Here is a 16,963-nt window from a genome sequence, read left to right as displayed (position 1 = left end):
CCTGCCAATGTGTCTCAGAAAGCTCTGGCCAGCTCCTTCCCTCTTTGCTTTCTTGTTAGGAAAATTCAGCTTTTCTAGGCTAATATATGGCGTGGTTGTGACACGAAGCTGATGGAAATGCATAGATGTCATAGGAGAGTCCCTTCTAAAGGGAACAGAAGGCCCAATATGCCATGTGGACTCACTTCCTAGAGGAGTCTGCTGCCTTCCTGGGGTCTGGGTTAAAGATGTGAAGAGAAGGTTTTCTGCCCTGATGGGGCCTTGGATTACTACCCATTATTGATTTTTCAGGTAGGAAGTGATGAAGTTGCAACAAGAAGTCCAAGGGCAGCAAAGAGAGGCTTCAGGGCCTGGAGACAACTGGTCAAGGGATGAGGAGCACAAGTGGTGTTCTCCTCTATCCTGAAGTTGCAGGAATGGTGAGGTAAGAAACAGGAAGAGCCAGCAGATCAATCCCTGGCTCCAAGCCTGGTGTATGGGCAGAACTTTGGGGCCTTTGATCAGGGGGCAGTTCACGTGACACCGAGCTGGCAACAGATGGGGTACACCTGTGTCAGAGCGGGAAAAGGATCTGTGCACAGGAGTTAACAGGGCTCACTGACACAGCTCTAAATGAGATTTGAAGGGGGGAAGGGATATAACCAGGCCTGCCAGAGACAAGCCTGAGGGCAGCACGTCCAAGTTTGAGGGACTGTGTGCTGCTGAGGTCCTTTGGTCTGCTGTCTCAGGGGAGGAGGGGATGGAGATCCCTGCAGCAGCAAAGACCAGGGTTACTGGTGTGTTAGAAACCATGGAAGCACCTGAGAATGGCCACGTAGGAACTAGGGCTTCTCCTAAAAAACAAAGGCATCCAGGGTGGCTGGGCATTCCTCGAGAAGAAAATCTTCAAGGCACAGGAGCAGGTTGTTCCCATGGGCTGAGAGATAAGCTGGAAGCATTGGGACAGGCTGCCCAGGGAAGTGGTTGAGCCATCAGCCCTGGAGGTACCTAAAAGGCACACAGGTGTGGTGCTTGGGGACAGGGTTTAGTGGCCTTGGCAGAGCTGGGTTAGTGTTTGGACATAGTGACCTCAGAGGTCTTTTCCAACCTAAGCAATTCTACAGTTCTCTGATTCTCTGATTCTAAGAGATGATTTCAAGTTGATATTCAGTCTCCTGGTTTGGACTAGTAAATGGGATAAGCTTTCCCTTTCCCTGGGATAAGCTGCTTTACAGGATGGTCACCTTTTCCTCAAGCTTGAGAGAGAGCTAAACTGAGCCTCTGTAAAATGGAAATGATCTTGTCCCAAAGTTGACATTTTCAGCTGAAAACAAGGAATCAGGTTCTCTCCCTGGGGCTGAGCAGATTGTTGTCTGCCAGTAATTGCACTGAAACCAGTGGGACTGCAATGGAGTTAAAAGAGGTACTGGCATGGTATAAAGGTCACTAGTTTTGATTCCAAATATCCATTCACCTTGTTTACTTATGTACTAAAAAGCTTTTATCCCTATGGGAATTGTACTCTATTGGGACTTAGATGCCATGACTGAGCTTTGCTGCCTGCTTGGCTCTCCCAGCATACATTGAGAAATCCAGGGTCAGAAAGGATGGAGCGAATTTGTCAAAAAAAGGCATTTTGTTTCTTCTGGTTGTGTTTCTTGGTGTTTTTTCATTTTGGGGTGGGGTTTTTTTGGCTTTTCTTCCTCCCTCCTGCCAAATTCCCAGTCACACTGGCAAAGTGAGCATATTTCACTGGATTTTCCACTAGCTTTTCATTTGCTTTTCCACCAGCAGATGAAGAAGGCGGATCCCATGTGCGTGGTCTTGCTGCTTCTTTTTCTGAACAAAGTCAGCTGGTTCAGTGAAGTGCTCTGCACACCCTCTCTGCTGCTTCATCTCTGCCATTTGAAGTGCTCTGCACACCCTCTCTGCTGCTTCATCTCTGCCATTTGAAGTGCTCTGCACACCCTCTCTGCTGCTTCATCTCTGCCATTTCCCCTGACATTAACACAACTCTGCATGTAATGCCATTTCCCCATGGCACTATTATGGCTCTGCCTGTAAGGACACAGGAGGCAAAGAGGAGCTGTGCAGAGCAGCTCCTTGGTTTATCCTTTAGCTCTCACCGAAACGGGTCGGGAATTTCAGGGAGGGAATTTTTAGGCTGGCAAAATGCCAGACTGATTAAATCCAGAGGAACCTCCCAGCAGAAATCTGAGCAGTTTCTCAGGTCTCCAGTGAGCTCAGTGGGCTGGCAGCTGCTGCAGAGCCTGGTGATGGGGAGAGCCCAGCTCAGCCCCTTCCATCCACAGCTCCATGAGATGATGGGTGTTGGCCACCACTGTCTATAGAAGGTTATGTCACTGCAAGGAATTCCACAAGCTGATGTAATTCACTCTGGCCTGAGCTCCTGGGCTGGAGGAGGAGGTTGTAAGGCCACAATCTGCTCCTCGAGAGCCTGTAAGGAGCTGGGGAACCCCGGAGCTCACAAGTCTGTGCTTTTGCAAACACCTGAACCCCCCTAAACAGCACCCAACCACAAACTGGTTCACAAGGGGAAGGTACTCACTCCAAAAATACAGTCAGAACACTTCCAGGTGGTAAGGAAGAGCTCAAAGGCAGTAATTTTGGGTTGGCTGTATCAACTTCATTCCACCTTGTGTACAAAATCTTCATCCCTCTAGCTGCCTGGTCCTGTTCTCCTCTCTCCTCCCAGGCTGTCACCCAGTCTTTAAACGGCTTGGGGACCCTTGCCTGCCTGAAGGGCATAAATCTTGGAAGAGTCCAATTATTAATCTCTAGAAGTCTCTACTGAGTATATATGATTTCTCTTTCAATTTTCTTTCTTAGAAATAGATTAATAGTTTTATTCCCTTGTTTTTCAGCTTGAGGCAGAAAATCTAACAGAAATTCTCAGCTTGAATGATGAAAGTTTAGTGAAGCTTTACTGAATGGCAAATAGAACCTTCTCCTGGGAAATGATGAGCAACCTTGGCCTGAGGTGGGACTCAGGCAGTGCAGGGTGGACTCCCAGAGTGTTTAGCAGAGCCCTCCACCGGTGTTGTCAGACCCTCCAGAGCACTGCATTGAGTGTGTAAATGTACATGATCTGCCCTGAGGGCTCAGGGAAGCAAGGCTGATTCCTGGTTTCATGATGGTTTTGATGTGATTGTTCCAGAACCTCCTTAACTTGCCCTTCATTGCCATAAAACTCTATTTTCTCATCCAAATCTTGATGTCATCCTCTCTCTTCCCTCCCTAGTGCCCCGTTCCATCTGTTCCTATCAGACTGCCTCTCCTCTTGCCTGTGGGGATGCCAGAAGAGCAAAGATATCACAGAAATTAATGTTTTGTCCTCTCGTTTTCTGCTGCCTCCTTCAGTGCCAGGCTCCAGAGGCAGGCACACTTCTCACCTGGTCTTTAGTGACCTGACAGCTGCTTGGTCTCTGCTGGTTTTTAAAATTTATAATTCATGGGATCAGTCTCTTGTCCCCAAGCAAATCAGAAGATCTGCACTGTTTCCACAGAAAAGGCAGTGGAAGAGGGTGGTAACGAGTTGGCACTTAGCACCAGCTCCAGGAAAGCTGGAGCAGGGTCCCAGCACCCAAACCTGCCTGCCTTCTGGCATCCCCCAGCTCTTGAACCCAGGTGCATGAACCCATGCTGCTGCTCCACGGCCTCATCACTCCCAAAGCTGCACTTTCTTCCCCTGGCTGCCGAGATCTCCTCCCTGATTAGGAGAAGTTGCCTGGCAGTGCAAGGAACCAGTCTCTGCGTGTGCCCCTTCAGCTCCACACAAGGAGACAGGCGTGCTGTGCTGACTTAGGGAAATGATCTGTCAAGTTCTTATAAACAATAATAAGAAGTAAAATAATGTTTCATTTTCTCCAAATTGGGAGAGTATTTGTTTTGCTCTCAGAAAAATCTGCAGGTCCTCTGAAATGGGTCGGTAGTGACATCCAGTGGCCACAGACTGAGACAGCCACAGTAACTCTGGGTTGTAGCACCGTGGGCTCCTTTTACTGCTGTTCACACGTGTCCTGGAAGTGTTCTGTGTGCAAAACACCAACCCGTGTATAGATTGGATAAGTATCACTGTTCAGGGAAGGAAGAAAAACACCGTATCCACCCAGATCATCTTTCCAGGGCTGGTGCAACACCTCCCGGTCCTGGGAGCTACCGCCCTGCTCTGACCCCCCCAGTGCTCCCTCCCATCCAGGCCGGCCTTTGGAAGGAGCTCAGTTCACTCCAGAGGGTGTTTTGAAGCGAGTTAAAGCTAAAGGTCTCACGGATGGGCCTGGGCTGCCTATGCACATTGGCAGCTTGTTTAATCAATTTTTTCAAGGGGCTTTCTTTTATCTCCCTGGCTCCTTACACACTTTCTGGCAATGCTGTCTAAACAAAGGGGCTATCTGAGCTTTGCAGATGTCATGGATTCTATATGATGAGTCAGGGATCTTCTATTAATGCTTTTTTTTTTTTTTAAGGGAAATATGCATGAAACACACTTTCCTAGTGCAGACACCTATTAAAACTTTCATAGCAGTATTTCTGGAGATTTAGAAATGGCCACTAGATCGAGGCAGTCCAAGTCCAACTTGGCAATCCTACATCATGAGGGATTTTTTCTACATCATGATTGTTTCTTTTTCTGTCCTGTTGTCACGATCCCACTCACAGTGAGTTAAAGATGGCAAAGTGTGTATTTCAAGCATCCAGATAACTCCTGACCTTGAACAACAGGCTCAGGCACTGTCTTGGACTGCAGCCACTCTTCTTCACTTCTTGCTGAGCCAGAGCTGCAGAGTGGTTCCTACTGGGGAATACGACCCAGGCCACCAAGGAGTGCATCAGCTGGTTTGCATGATTTGGGGAACTGGGAGAAAACCTCGATTCTTTCTTGGTGTGTTAGAAAAATACTGACCAGCTCAGTGTAAGCCAGGCATGGAATATTATTTACTGACTAACTGTCAGTAAAAAATGTGTGAGCTGTGGCTCCATAAAGGAAACCCTCAGTAAAACACTGTTTCTCACTTGATCTCGCTTGCAATTTAAGAAGTTAAATTTACACCTTCTCTGGCAGCCCTGTGCCTCTTGCTCAGTTCTAATCTGAAGCAACTGCTGTGGTTCAGGTCGGGGTTGGGAGGGATAATCAAGTTACTGCTGGCTGGAGAGTTGCTGTGTTTGTGTCGAGGCTGGGGGTTCCACCACATGCACACTTCTAGACTCCCACAAACACACAGCAAAAGTGCATTATCTTAAATCTTCTTTTGCTGACATTTAAATGAACACATTTTTCCTCAAATATGAGACAGGCCGAGAACATCTGGCTCCACTGATGCTCAGTTAGTAACTCATTACACTGCAGGAGCTCACTCATTTTTGAGCCCTGGGCTTTGGTAATGCTCTGGCCTGGTTTATGGCTCTGGTGTACTTGATTTGCACTTGAGCCAGGGTATTATATTTAGGCACTTGAGCAACAAATTTTGCACAGAGATCCAAACCTTTAATTCACAGTTCTGGAAAGCACTGGAGTTAGTCCCCTGCTCATTACTCATTGTTTATGTTTAGAATATAGTTGCTTCAAGGAATGACAAAATGTACAGAGTCTAAAAACATATGCATTGAAACTGAGAAGCAGAGGCACATAAGCCAGCTTTTCAGATCCTGCTGGTGCTTTATCTGAGATAGCAGCCTGATGAAACATCCTGCTTGTCTGATTAGGATCATGACAACTGTCCCATCACTGTCTGGTTTTCATTGTCCTTTCCTTCTTCCACTGCTTGTAATGCTCCTTTACCTACTTGATAATGCTTAGTCCTCTTTTGGGATCAAAAGATGCTAAGGCTCCAAATAGGACACAGAGGGCAGCAGGCTCCTATTGTTCAACAGTAGAGTTCCAAGCACACACAACTATTAATGCTCTGCTAGTACTTACAATCACACAGTAAATCATTCATATTAACTTCCAACAGAGATGGGCATCTTTAGAAAAACTGGATTCTGCTCCTTTGAGAAAATTTGGGGATGACTTCCTAAATCATATCCAGGAGCGAGTGAACAGATTATCACTACCAGATATCAGAATCACATCTAAGAAAAATATCAGGCTGCCAGGGAGGAGTTAAAAATTGAAAGCTTTATGTAACTGGTGCCAGGCTGGGTGACAGAGCAGGCTGGTTGGAAAGAAGGATGGAAGGAGTAAGTGACAATATCAGTCTCTAGCAGAGTCTTTATGAGGCAGTGTAAGTCTAGGAGGAGTTAACAGAAATTAATAGGATTAAACTTGGCTGAATTCAGAGCAAAAAGTGAGATTTGCTTTCTCGGAGGTTTGAGATTTGGAGGTTTGGCAGTTCAGTAAGAAATGAAACCTTAAAAGGGGTGGTTGGAGTATTTTTTGTCACTCTTAGTAGTAGTAGTATTTCAAATGCCTGGCAAGGATACAGTCTTTAGGTGCCCCACCTGCAGAGCAGGTAATGTGGGGAGGGGGTGGCTGAAAAGGAAACCAGCTGTGGGCTGGTCACACAGTGACCAGCTGGTCACAGAGTGCTGCACTGCCTTGGAGTGTCCTGTGTTCCTGCTGGGGTGCCTTGGTCTTTCTCCAAGACTTGAGATCAGCAGCACTACCCTGGTGAGGGATTCACAACAGCTGCCTGCTGCTGGAGACAGAGAGCAGTGGATTCAGTCCTTACTGTGTGTGGAAGAGGGAACGGTTTCTAGTAGCAAGAAATAAAGGCAGAATCCCTTGAGCTTCCTGGAAAGTAAGTTTTTTTTTGGAGAAAAGCAGTGTTTTATTTCTTTCCTGACAACTTCCCTCAGCCCACCCCACTCTTCCACCACCAAAAAAAAAAAATAGTTATAGCATTGACAAGACCAGTTTGTGCTTAGCATGGTTGAACCAATAAAAGTCTGTTGGTGTCTGGTCTCAGGCAGGCACTTGGAAGGCAAGCACAAAGTAGAGACACTGTCTGCAACACAATCACCTCAGGAAGGTGCTCCTAACCCTTCCTCTAAAACAGAGAATAGTGTTTGTGGAAGGTGAAACAATGCCTGACCTGCTGGGTTTCCTTCCCTCCAGGATTCCCTGCTCTGGAATGCTCTGTCACTGTACACACTGGAAATACAAACAGTGTATAAGGAAACATCTTGTGGAGCAGATGCTGCACTGGCCTGTCTGTCCTGCAGCCCATGCAAAGGGACCAACCCACTCCCAGTGAGGACAAATGACAAATACAGAGGGCCTGACAAAGTACAGAACTCTGTTAGCTGTGCTAAAAAAATGGTGTGCTTCTGTCCAGAAAAGTCTTGGCTATTGAGGCAGCAGATCACTGCCTTGGTGGTGGTGGCACTACAGCAAGTGGATCCCCCAGGGGGAGGGGACTTAATGACTGGATTCAATGCTGGGTTTAAGTGGACTTTTCACAGGCTCTTCTGAATGCAGACAACTGTAATGCCTGCTAGCTGTCTCTTATTTTCTCTCAGCTGTTTTCTTAGGACCTCTGCCATAGGAAGGAATTAATTGTAGATTATCTACAGGTGAGGAAACTCAACTGCATGGTGGGAAATGTACTTGAGGTCTTCAAAAATTGTTAAGAAATGAAGGTTGTGCTCCTGGTGAAGGTAGCAGTTGTATCATTAGCCTTAGGTGGAAAAAAAAAGCCATCAATGTTGCACATTTTTATGTATGAGGTCAAGCCTCCTTGTGCTGATTCTAGCTCAGTGAGGGCTCAGTCTGGGGGCAAAAAGAGGAAGCAACTGAAAATCTTCTGCATTTCAGTGACTGCTTGAGTACATCTACAGCACTGCAGAGCTCTCCTGTCACCATCAGTGAGTAGAACTGACAAGATATGATGGCTCATTATTGCCTGCTAAGGAAGGCACTGCACTTGGGTTTTCCAGTAATCCTCTGCTGCTAGATTTAATATCACATTACAGGAAGCCTGACTACACAAACCTTGGCAAGATCTGATGATCTCACATTCTTCCCTGTTCTGGTTTACACACTGACGTGCAGATGCTGATCTGTTTTGGAGAAAGGATGGGCTGGGTTTGCATCTTTTGCTATTCAAAGAGAACAAAGTTTTAGAGCCCCATGTCCCAGAAGTCCTGTGAAGAGGAAGCTTTGGACTGTATTTTGTCTCTTCAAGCCAAGACTGTCTCCAGAAGTTGCTGTTCAAGGGATAATGTATTTTTATTGTGCTGGTTAGTCAGTAAGGCTTTTAATGCCACAGGAAACATGAGGGATGCAGCTATGAGTCTCTGTGTGGCTAACTCCTGAAGCACTTAAGTAATGTCCTGGAGTAATATATTCCACACTTAGCAAAAAACCCCAACTCAAACTAACAAAAAAACTCATCAAAAAAACTTAAAAAAGAAAGTCAAAACCCACTAGTATCTGTAATATGATAAGACAGAAGGTTGCCCCCTTTGTTTCCTACATGAAAAGCTATTTCATTTGATTATGACCATTCCCTCTGTGCTTTTTGTTCCACTTGGCTGTGTTAGTCTGCAGTACCTGTTTAGCAGTAGCCTGTTTGGATCTGTTTTGTCCAGCAAAATCTTGTAACATACTCACTGGCATCTTTGTTGCATTTCCAAACAGTTTGTTTTTCAAGTTCTCCACCTGTTAGTTCATCATAGCACACAAGAACACGGGCACTGTTGCCAGACCCACGCAGGACTTTCCCCAGATGAGCTAAATCAGAAAACAAGCATCAGCTGAAGCAGAACAAGCCAAGGTAATAGCAGAAAAGGCACTGGTAGTTTTGTTCCCAGAGGAAAAGAAGGAAAAAGAAATGTGTGTGATTCATTGAGCATGAAATCTTCAGATGCAAAGGATCAGATGTTGCAAATTCCCACCACCTCTCGTGAATTCTGGACTAGAGAAGCACTCAGGGCATCAGTGGCATTGCTCAGACCACGAACAATTGCAAGCAGTGGGTTATGGGAAAGAGATGTGTTTGCATTAAGAGAAGTATTGCCCAGAAAAGCTGAGAACCAGAACTCTTCATGGCTACCAAGAATCATTTTTACATTTTTTTACCAAAACCCAGTGCTTCTAATGCTTCTCTACTAGAAAAGAGTACTTGCAAATGGGATAATGAGGAAGTATCTAAGATGAGTCACAAAGCCACAGGGAAAGAAAGTGTATGTGAGCAACCACAGCCCCCTCCTTCACCCTGTGTGCCCTCGATAGACAGAACAGTTTCCTGGGGCCGTGGCCTCCAACAAGAGCTGTATTAGCTATATTAGCTATATTAGATATATTAGCTATATTAGCTCACTAGTGCAGACAGTGGCTTAGGATATTTATTCCAGAGGCCCCAGATGTGCCTACCTGATCCAGTTATCTATCCAGCTTGGAATTTTGGTAAGCACATTTATCCTGGTCTTACAGGAGTGACTTCAGGGCTTGAGGAGCTAAGGCCCATCTTGTTATAGGATTCAGGTGACAACACACCTTCTGAAGATATGAAGCCACTTGGCTGATGTCTGTAGTGAGAATTTGGGCAGGATTCCCTGGAACTGCTCTCTACATCTATCCAAATCATTACAATACCCTCCCCGAATGCTGGGATGGGGCAGATTCAAAGCAAAACCACCCTGAAAGCTGGGCACATTGAACCCAGGCACAAAATAACAGAGAAACAAAATGTTCAGCCAGAATCATGAGCAAGGAGGGAAGACAGGGTTGTGCTGACGAATTCTTACTGAAACCTTTTTCTGTAGATAACACTTGTGTCAAAAAACCCCCAAAACAACAGCAAAATGAAATGCAAAATGTAAACTAATCACAGTTACTGCTAACGCTACTCAAAGTAAAAATTGGGGAAAGTAAAAGGGAAAGGTTGATGCTCTGAGAGGAGCAGCAATAACTTGCTTTTAAATCTTCATTGCATGTGATCTCCTTCTTCACTTAAATTTGAACCTCTGCTTGCTCTAAATGGCACCCATCTTATGTCAAGTGAACAGTTTCCTCCAGTAAATGCATCGTTCCATTAAAAGACATGAAAAAGAAAGTTGCTGTGGGAAGAGTTGTGCTGCTGAGAGTAACTGTGGGAATCAAAGAACTTGGCCTTGTGGAAAAGCAATATTTTCATTGCTCTGAGAGGGTTTCACAGATAACTTGGTGTATACTCTGCATATGTCCTTGACGGTGCCCTTGTGGCCAGGGAGGAAACAGTGGAGCTCATGTTACAGCATCAGATGTGCTGAGCAACTAGTGTGGAGGAAGCACTAATGCCCACAAATCTCCTGTGCAAAATCAAACACAGACAATCACCTGGGTTATGAACTGTGGTGCTGGAACAGGCTCAGCCAGCAGCCTGTCCAGCTGCTCTTTGGCACGGACCCTGAACAGATCCTGCAGCTGGTCCCAAATCTCCAGCTGCTCTGCTCTCCCCAGCCGTGACAGTACTGCACTGATGACATCAGGCACTCCCAGAGCTGCTGCTGGCTGCCCTTCTCCTGGACACATGGGCAGCTCAGCCACAGTGCCATCCACGGGCTGGGAAAGCCCAGCAGAACAGGGAAAGGGCTACCGGGTATGCAGCCCTGAGGAGGGAGCACTGCCCAGACAATCCCCGTTCAGAACAGAGCTGTAATGAGCTGAAGGAATCTGTGCCCCCTTCCTAACACAAGGGAGAGGAGCCCCCAAATACCCCAGCTCTGCCTGCCCAAGACAATTCTGTTGCACAAAGGCATCTCTGTGTATCTCTGTTAGAGACCTCTGGTCTCCCCTGAAGAGCTTTAGCATGGGACAGAGCTCAATCCTTTTACCCATCTGCTCCTTTCCCCTATCCTCTTACCTACTCTGTTCTTCACAAGGCCTGTTGTTAAAACCTCACTCGTTTTTTTCCTGCCATCCTTCTTAACATGAAATTTATACTTGTTTAGCTGTGATTCCCTTCCCCTGCCTTTGCCCTCCTTTGTGCCCAGGCTGCTCCAGAGATGGAGCAGAAGTGAATATTAACAGGAGTACACTCCCATGCTCCTTTGTTTGTGCTCCCTCCAAAGCAGTTCACTTCTGCATGGTACAAACAGTATTGCCAGACTAGGTTTTAAGCAATTATCCTAATGAAACAAAGATTAGCATCTCAGAAGTCTATTAACAAACTTAGGAGGGTTGGTTTTTTACCCAGTATGTGTATTTATATATTATTAATGAAATCCAAGACTTGCACTACATGCCTCTATTCCTTCTGTATCACAGCAGTGTATAAATTATTCCTGTTATTGTTCCTTGCTGGTTGTCTCTTAAGGAGTTAGGGTGGAAAGGAAGAGCTTTCTGTTCCTTTCAGAACTGAAGCCCCAGTACCATGTTAGGCACAGATCTGAGCTCAGGCTGCTTTCTACCTGCTTCCCCTGCCTGAATTCAGCATTCCCCCTGCAAACTGCTTTGCCTTCTGTAGGATTTGGGAACCGGGGGAAAGCAGTAGGATTACCCTGGGATAACACACTAAAATGCTGGGTACAGGGAGGGCAGGGAACCCATGCCTGCCTTAACTCATCTTTCTGCTGGAATCAGCAGGGGGTGAAGCTCTGGGGAAACTGGTCTGAAGGAGGGGTGTGCATGAAAAACTCACATGCTGCTTAATTTCTCAGAAAAATATTAACATCCTTCCTTGCTCCTCCCCCAGGAACAGTCATTTCTGATCCCTGAGATAACTGTTTTCTGTTGTTTGTCCTCTCTCAGTCTAGCCCTGCTCCCCCAGCAGCTCCCCCTGCACACCTGCAGCAGTGTTCACAGCGGTTCCAGGAGGTGCCTTCCAGCTTCCTCCTCCTCCTCCTCCTCACCACCTTGCCTTCTAATTCTGCTTCCCTCAGCCCCACTCCCAAGCACGATGAGCCTCCCCTGCCTCTTTTTTCTACCATTTTCCATTGCTTCTGTGCTACCAGTTTGGCGGATCTTTGGCCAAAACCTGCTCAAGTTTTCCTTGTTAAATTCCTTCTACTCCCACACTTCTTCCTCCTCCCCCCAAGAGGAGAAGGAGTTCTTACAGGTTCCTTTTTCAGACCAGCTGTGTGTTGATAAATAATTATGAAATATTTAGTGGGTATTTACTGACTGCAAAGGAAAGCAAGCCTGCAGTGACCTGCAGAAAAACAAGGCAGGGATCATCCTTTCAAGCCTGAACAAAGGAGTTTTGTTGGATGACTAGGTCACAGCAGCATCTGCAGTGGAAACACTTAATAGTTGTATTTTAAAAAAACATGAATGTAAGACTAAGGTAGAGCATTTAAAAATAATTGTTCTTAATGTTGCTACGGAGACCTTTCTTGGAGCCATTGGATGGGCTGTGCATTGACTGTATTCCATGTAGGAAACATTTCTCCCCCAGACTACGAGAAGCTGATAGTACTCCCACTTGTACGAGCTGCTTTGTAGGAGGAGACAGGCTGTGGAACTAAACAACAGTTAAGAGGAGGTTTACTCAGGTTTTCAACCCTTAAAAACTTGTAGTTGTACATTTTTAGCAGTCTACTAACAGTTTCTTGCCTTTGCAGACACCCCTTGTTTAATACATTCTGCCTTTCCTGAAGCAGAAGGGCTTAGGATCAGTGCTTAGGATCATTGTAATTGGGGTGATAAATGCAGCAATCCTATTACAAAAATAAGGGCTATCACTCATGTGGCTGGCAGTGCACGTCTCTGCAGCTCCCTCACTTAAATCTGAGAAGTTTCAACACATGGCATTCAAACAAAAACTGTACTGACTCCATTAAAGATTTTTTTTGTCTTTAAGCTGAGCTGATTAGGTCACAGTACCAAAGGCAGAAAATGTATTGCTGGTGCTCATGTAGTTACATGGGCTGCTTTCTTAAAAAGCTTTTGAGAAACGTTGCTGATCAAAAGTGGTTAAGTCAAAATCTTGGCAAAAGAAATCCAAGTCTTCATTACCATATTCTCAGCTTCACCCGTTCCAATAAAAATAATGTTATTTGGAACTGCAGCCCCCACAGAACTTCAGTTTCACTTTTTAGATGACAATTTTCATCTTCCTGCCTTTTTTCTCTTTTCAATATTGATTCAGATTAAATAACCTTGCACGGATGACAAATTTTAGCAGGAATTATCCAGGAGGCCAAGCTTCTTTAGGGCTTATTTTAGAGAAGTTTTAAATTTCATACTGAAAATATTTGCTTCAGTTTTTCCATTTGTTAGATGTAGAGCTCAATAAGTAAATTCAAATAGAAGTATATATGCTGTATTTCAGGCAGTTGTGGTTTTAGAGACATGATCCTAAACTTAGTGGAATAACTGAAAAGTTGTAGGCTAGTAGTGGGAGGAAATGCTAATCTGCTGTGATACTGAGAACAACAAACAGGTTCCTCACTTCTTTTACCCTGCAGAGAAGAATTTCACCTTCTCACTCAATCCAGTATCCACAGCATCACTGAGTGCCTGGGAAAAAAAGAGTGCAAATTGTACAGATACAAAACTGTAGGAATATCCACAAGTTTTGCCTTCTGGCTTAATGAAGCTACAAGAGTACAGTTTGTCCAAAAATGGTGAAATTGTTCTTCAGTTAGAAGGGATTTCAATCTTCTGTCCTGTCAGTAGATCAGAAGTGAACATTAAGAACCCTGATTTAAATTGCATTTCTGCCAGAGATTTCTATCCATTTTTACTGATAATCCAAATTTCAGAACAACCTCCTAACCTACTAATTATTTTTCTTACTTATTTTTGTTACTTTCCTTGTCTAGGCAGTTCACTTAGTTCATTCCTCTGTAGTGTTTCATGCACAAAAAAGGTAGAAAGTGTTAAAAAGTTATGGCCTAGACTCAGTGTCAAAGGATAAGGCCAGATCTCTGGCCAGAGATACCACAGTTTTACAACTTGCAAAATGTTTGTGAAACTGCAAATTGCTTCTGCCCTTTCAAATGTCACGTTTTGAGTGTGAAACATGAGGTCGTGTTTTGGGGTGAATTTAAATTTACCTGGTGTTTGCCTTGCTCTGAACAGGCTCTGAACAGAAGCAGCACAGACAGCGTAGTATGAAACCAGACTATTAAATCAACTCTAATGGGAGAAAGGCAGGAATTGTAATGTTATGCTTTCTCAACTGAAATGTTTTACTAATGATATTTACAGAGATTTCAATAACAAAGCTATTTATTTTACATAGTTTAACAAAGTAACTTATGTTATTACAAAAATGTAGCCCAAATTGATATTGATATGTATTACATGAGCATACATGTGTACATGTATTGCAATATGTAGATATGGGTGCAGTGATTACTATTTGTCTTTAAACATAGTTGTCAGGCTGTCTCCTGAAGAAAATCTACTTGAGTTTGTGCAGAAATATGCTGTAAAGCCATGGGAGTCCACGTGCGTGTTTTCATTCCCTGAATATAGAAACATCAATACAGGCAGGGGAAGACTGTTGTGAAAACCTGTTACTGGGAAGAAACAGAAATGAGAATATGTAAATAAATGTTTCTATTCACCTTTACCAAGCTTCCTGCCAATACAAAAGGTACTTTTCCTCCCAGATTTATTTACATCAAAACACCTACTTTACCTTTAACTGCTTGGAACAAAATATATTCATTTAGTTTAAACTGTTAGGTTGAGGGGAGGGAGGGCTGACCAAACAGGAGGGAAAATGAAAGGATCTCTTTAGTCATTTATGAAAGGTTCAGCTCCACAAATGCATTTAGAATGCTCACATGGACAGCTTTATGTACAGCCCCTGCAGGTGCCCAGGAGCACTGAGAACCCAGGGAGCCCCACAGTGACAGCACCCAGTCATGCCTGTCCCTGCACTCACACCAACCACACCTTCTCCAGAACGCAGAGGACCTGAGCAGTAATTGCCTTTTTTTCCTTTTAGTGGCTTGATACCACCATGAAACACAGCAGCAGTGAGAGACCCCGAGGTGAATAATGGAGAAATCCCAGAATCTTCCTTTCCCAAGAAAACTCACAGATCTGACACAAAATTTCTGAGTTATTCCCTGCAGCGTGGAGAGGGTTCCCTCAAATCCCTACTGCCTCCTTACTCAGCTTTTCTTTGCAGCCGAGCCAGCCCCGGGACAGGCGGGGGGAACGAGCAGCTCCAGAGCCCCCAGCCCTGCCCGGCCCGTCCCTGCTGCCGGGGCTGGAGCTGCGGAGGTGGATTAGCGGGATTTGCACGGTGAGCGCTGCTGGGAGCGGGACGGGAGCTCGGGACGGGCTGGGGCTGGGGCGGTGCCAGGGCTGCTCCCCGCTCCCCCCGCAGCCTGTCCCTCCCTCGGGTGGGACACAAAGGCTATAACAGTGTCTGCTGTGCCCCCACAAAGGCTGTAACAGTGTCTGCTGTGCCCCCACAAAGGCTATAACAGTGTCTGCTGTGCCCCCACAAAGGCTATAACAGTGTCTGCTGTGCCCCCACAAAGGCTGTAACAGTGTCTGCTGTGCCCCCACAAAGGCTATAACAGTGTCTGCTGTGCCCCAGGGGTCTGCAGGAGGGCACGGGTCGGCTCTGACCCTCCCGCAGGGTGGAGCAGGGGGTCCCCCAGCAGAAGGGACGGAGCCTCTCGCCCTGGCCTGGTTTGGCTGAGCTCCTCTGGAGGCTGCAGAGCCAGAGCAGATGCTCCGGGACCGGCTGCTGCCCGGACCCAGAAATACCTGCAGACCACGCAGGGAATTACACTGTTAATGAAGGGCAACTGAGCCACAAAGCCTCACGGGGATCCTCATCTCAAAAACTATATTCATCTCCGAAGCGTGTTTTAACCCTTCAGCCATTGAATCCTTATATAAACTCAAAATTGCTTTTTAATGCAGTTTCCCAAAGCCTCTCCATCAGCCAGAGGCTGCTTTGGACTAATCCAGGAAGTGAGCCAAGTATTAAAAAAAATAATGTGAGGTTGTGGAACATCAAAAACATATTGACCATAGTGTAATTATACTTGAAATGGATTAGGGGAAGTAGCTAAAACAATCTCCACTCTGAAAAACATTATTTGGGAGCGTGCAAGAGGGCCTCGGGGAGGCTGCTGGCACTTCTGAGTAGGGATGGTGAATCTGCTTCAGAATATGCAAGGAAAAGGTACTTGAGTGAACACTAAATGACAAATGTGATAATAACTGTCCCAAACGTATCACTTTCCAAAGCTCAAACAAGCTGGCATCTACATGAATACCAGAAATCAGTGAAGTAAATGCAGGAAGAAGCAAAATACATGTGACAAGTCTCACTTGCATCTGCGAATTAAAGAACAGTTTCTGGACTTAAGATGTAACAGCAGACAGGGAATAAAGGAAATCTTCAGTTTGACTTGGATACTGGTAATATTAAAAGCCTGAATTTGTCGCATTTACAATTAAAATAGCTTTTTAAAAATTTTTATTTAATCTTGGAAAAGATATCTGAGCGCTACAGTTCCCCAGTGGAGGATCTTGTTTCATGATATAATAAAAGCCAGGGTCTGTGTGAGATAGTAACAAAATCCCTAATTAAGAACCAGGATACTTTAAGCTTGAACATGATGAGCCTCTTGAAGTAAGTATCCAAAGCATCTTTACATCCAAAATGTTAAGCTCTTGATTAAACAAGCAGAACATACTTCAAAAGATAATTAAAGATGAGCTTCAGTGAAAATACTGGATTTGTATTTGGGCCAAACTAAACCTTAGATGCAAACCCGCACTCCCTTTTTTGTTTTAACATGTTCTGATCCAAAGTTGGACTCCAAGCCACTATTACCAACCAGCTCGAGTGCTTACTTGTTGCAGGTAAGATTGCAAATATCTTCATAAATGAGAGTACCCCTGTTTGTCAGACAGATTATACTAGACCCATAAATTTAGACACAAAGTTAAAAACCTCTTATTTTTCAGATGTGAGTGCCAATTTGGGGCAGCTGCATCTTTGGGCAGGCAGTGGAGTTGTTTTGGGTTTTTTTTCTCCTGCTACACACAGTATTCACAATTCCAAAGCAAACCCTGGAGTTTCTCACTGTCTCTGAAAACTGAGGGGTAGGCTGT

The 16,963-nt window shown here is 45.1% G+C and overlaps 1 long non-coding RNA gene across 1 annotated transcript; it reads left to right on the top strand.

The window, feature by feature from the left end:
• The first annotated feature begins 229 nt into the window (after window positions 1–229).
• LOC120324452 lies at window positions 230–16,252 on the top strand. Its single transcript, XR_005565776.1, has 3 exons — window positions 230–424; window positions 15,012–15,128; window positions 16,091–16,252. It is a non-coding gene; the product is annotated as an uncharacterized LOC120324452 (long non-coding RNA).
• Window positions 16,253–16,963: the final 711 nt, after the last annotated feature.

Source organism: Pipra filicauda, unplaced genomic scaffold (assembly GCF_003945595.2).
Source record: "Pipra filicauda isolate LSUMZ 115617 unplaced genomic scaffold, ASM394559v2 scaffold53_size3534045_pilon, whole genome shotgun sequence".
NCBI lineage: Eukaryota > Metazoa > Chordata > Aves > Passeriformes > Pipridae > Pipra > Pipra filicauda.
This window is presented reverse-complemented; position numbering and strand designations above follow the sequence as displayed.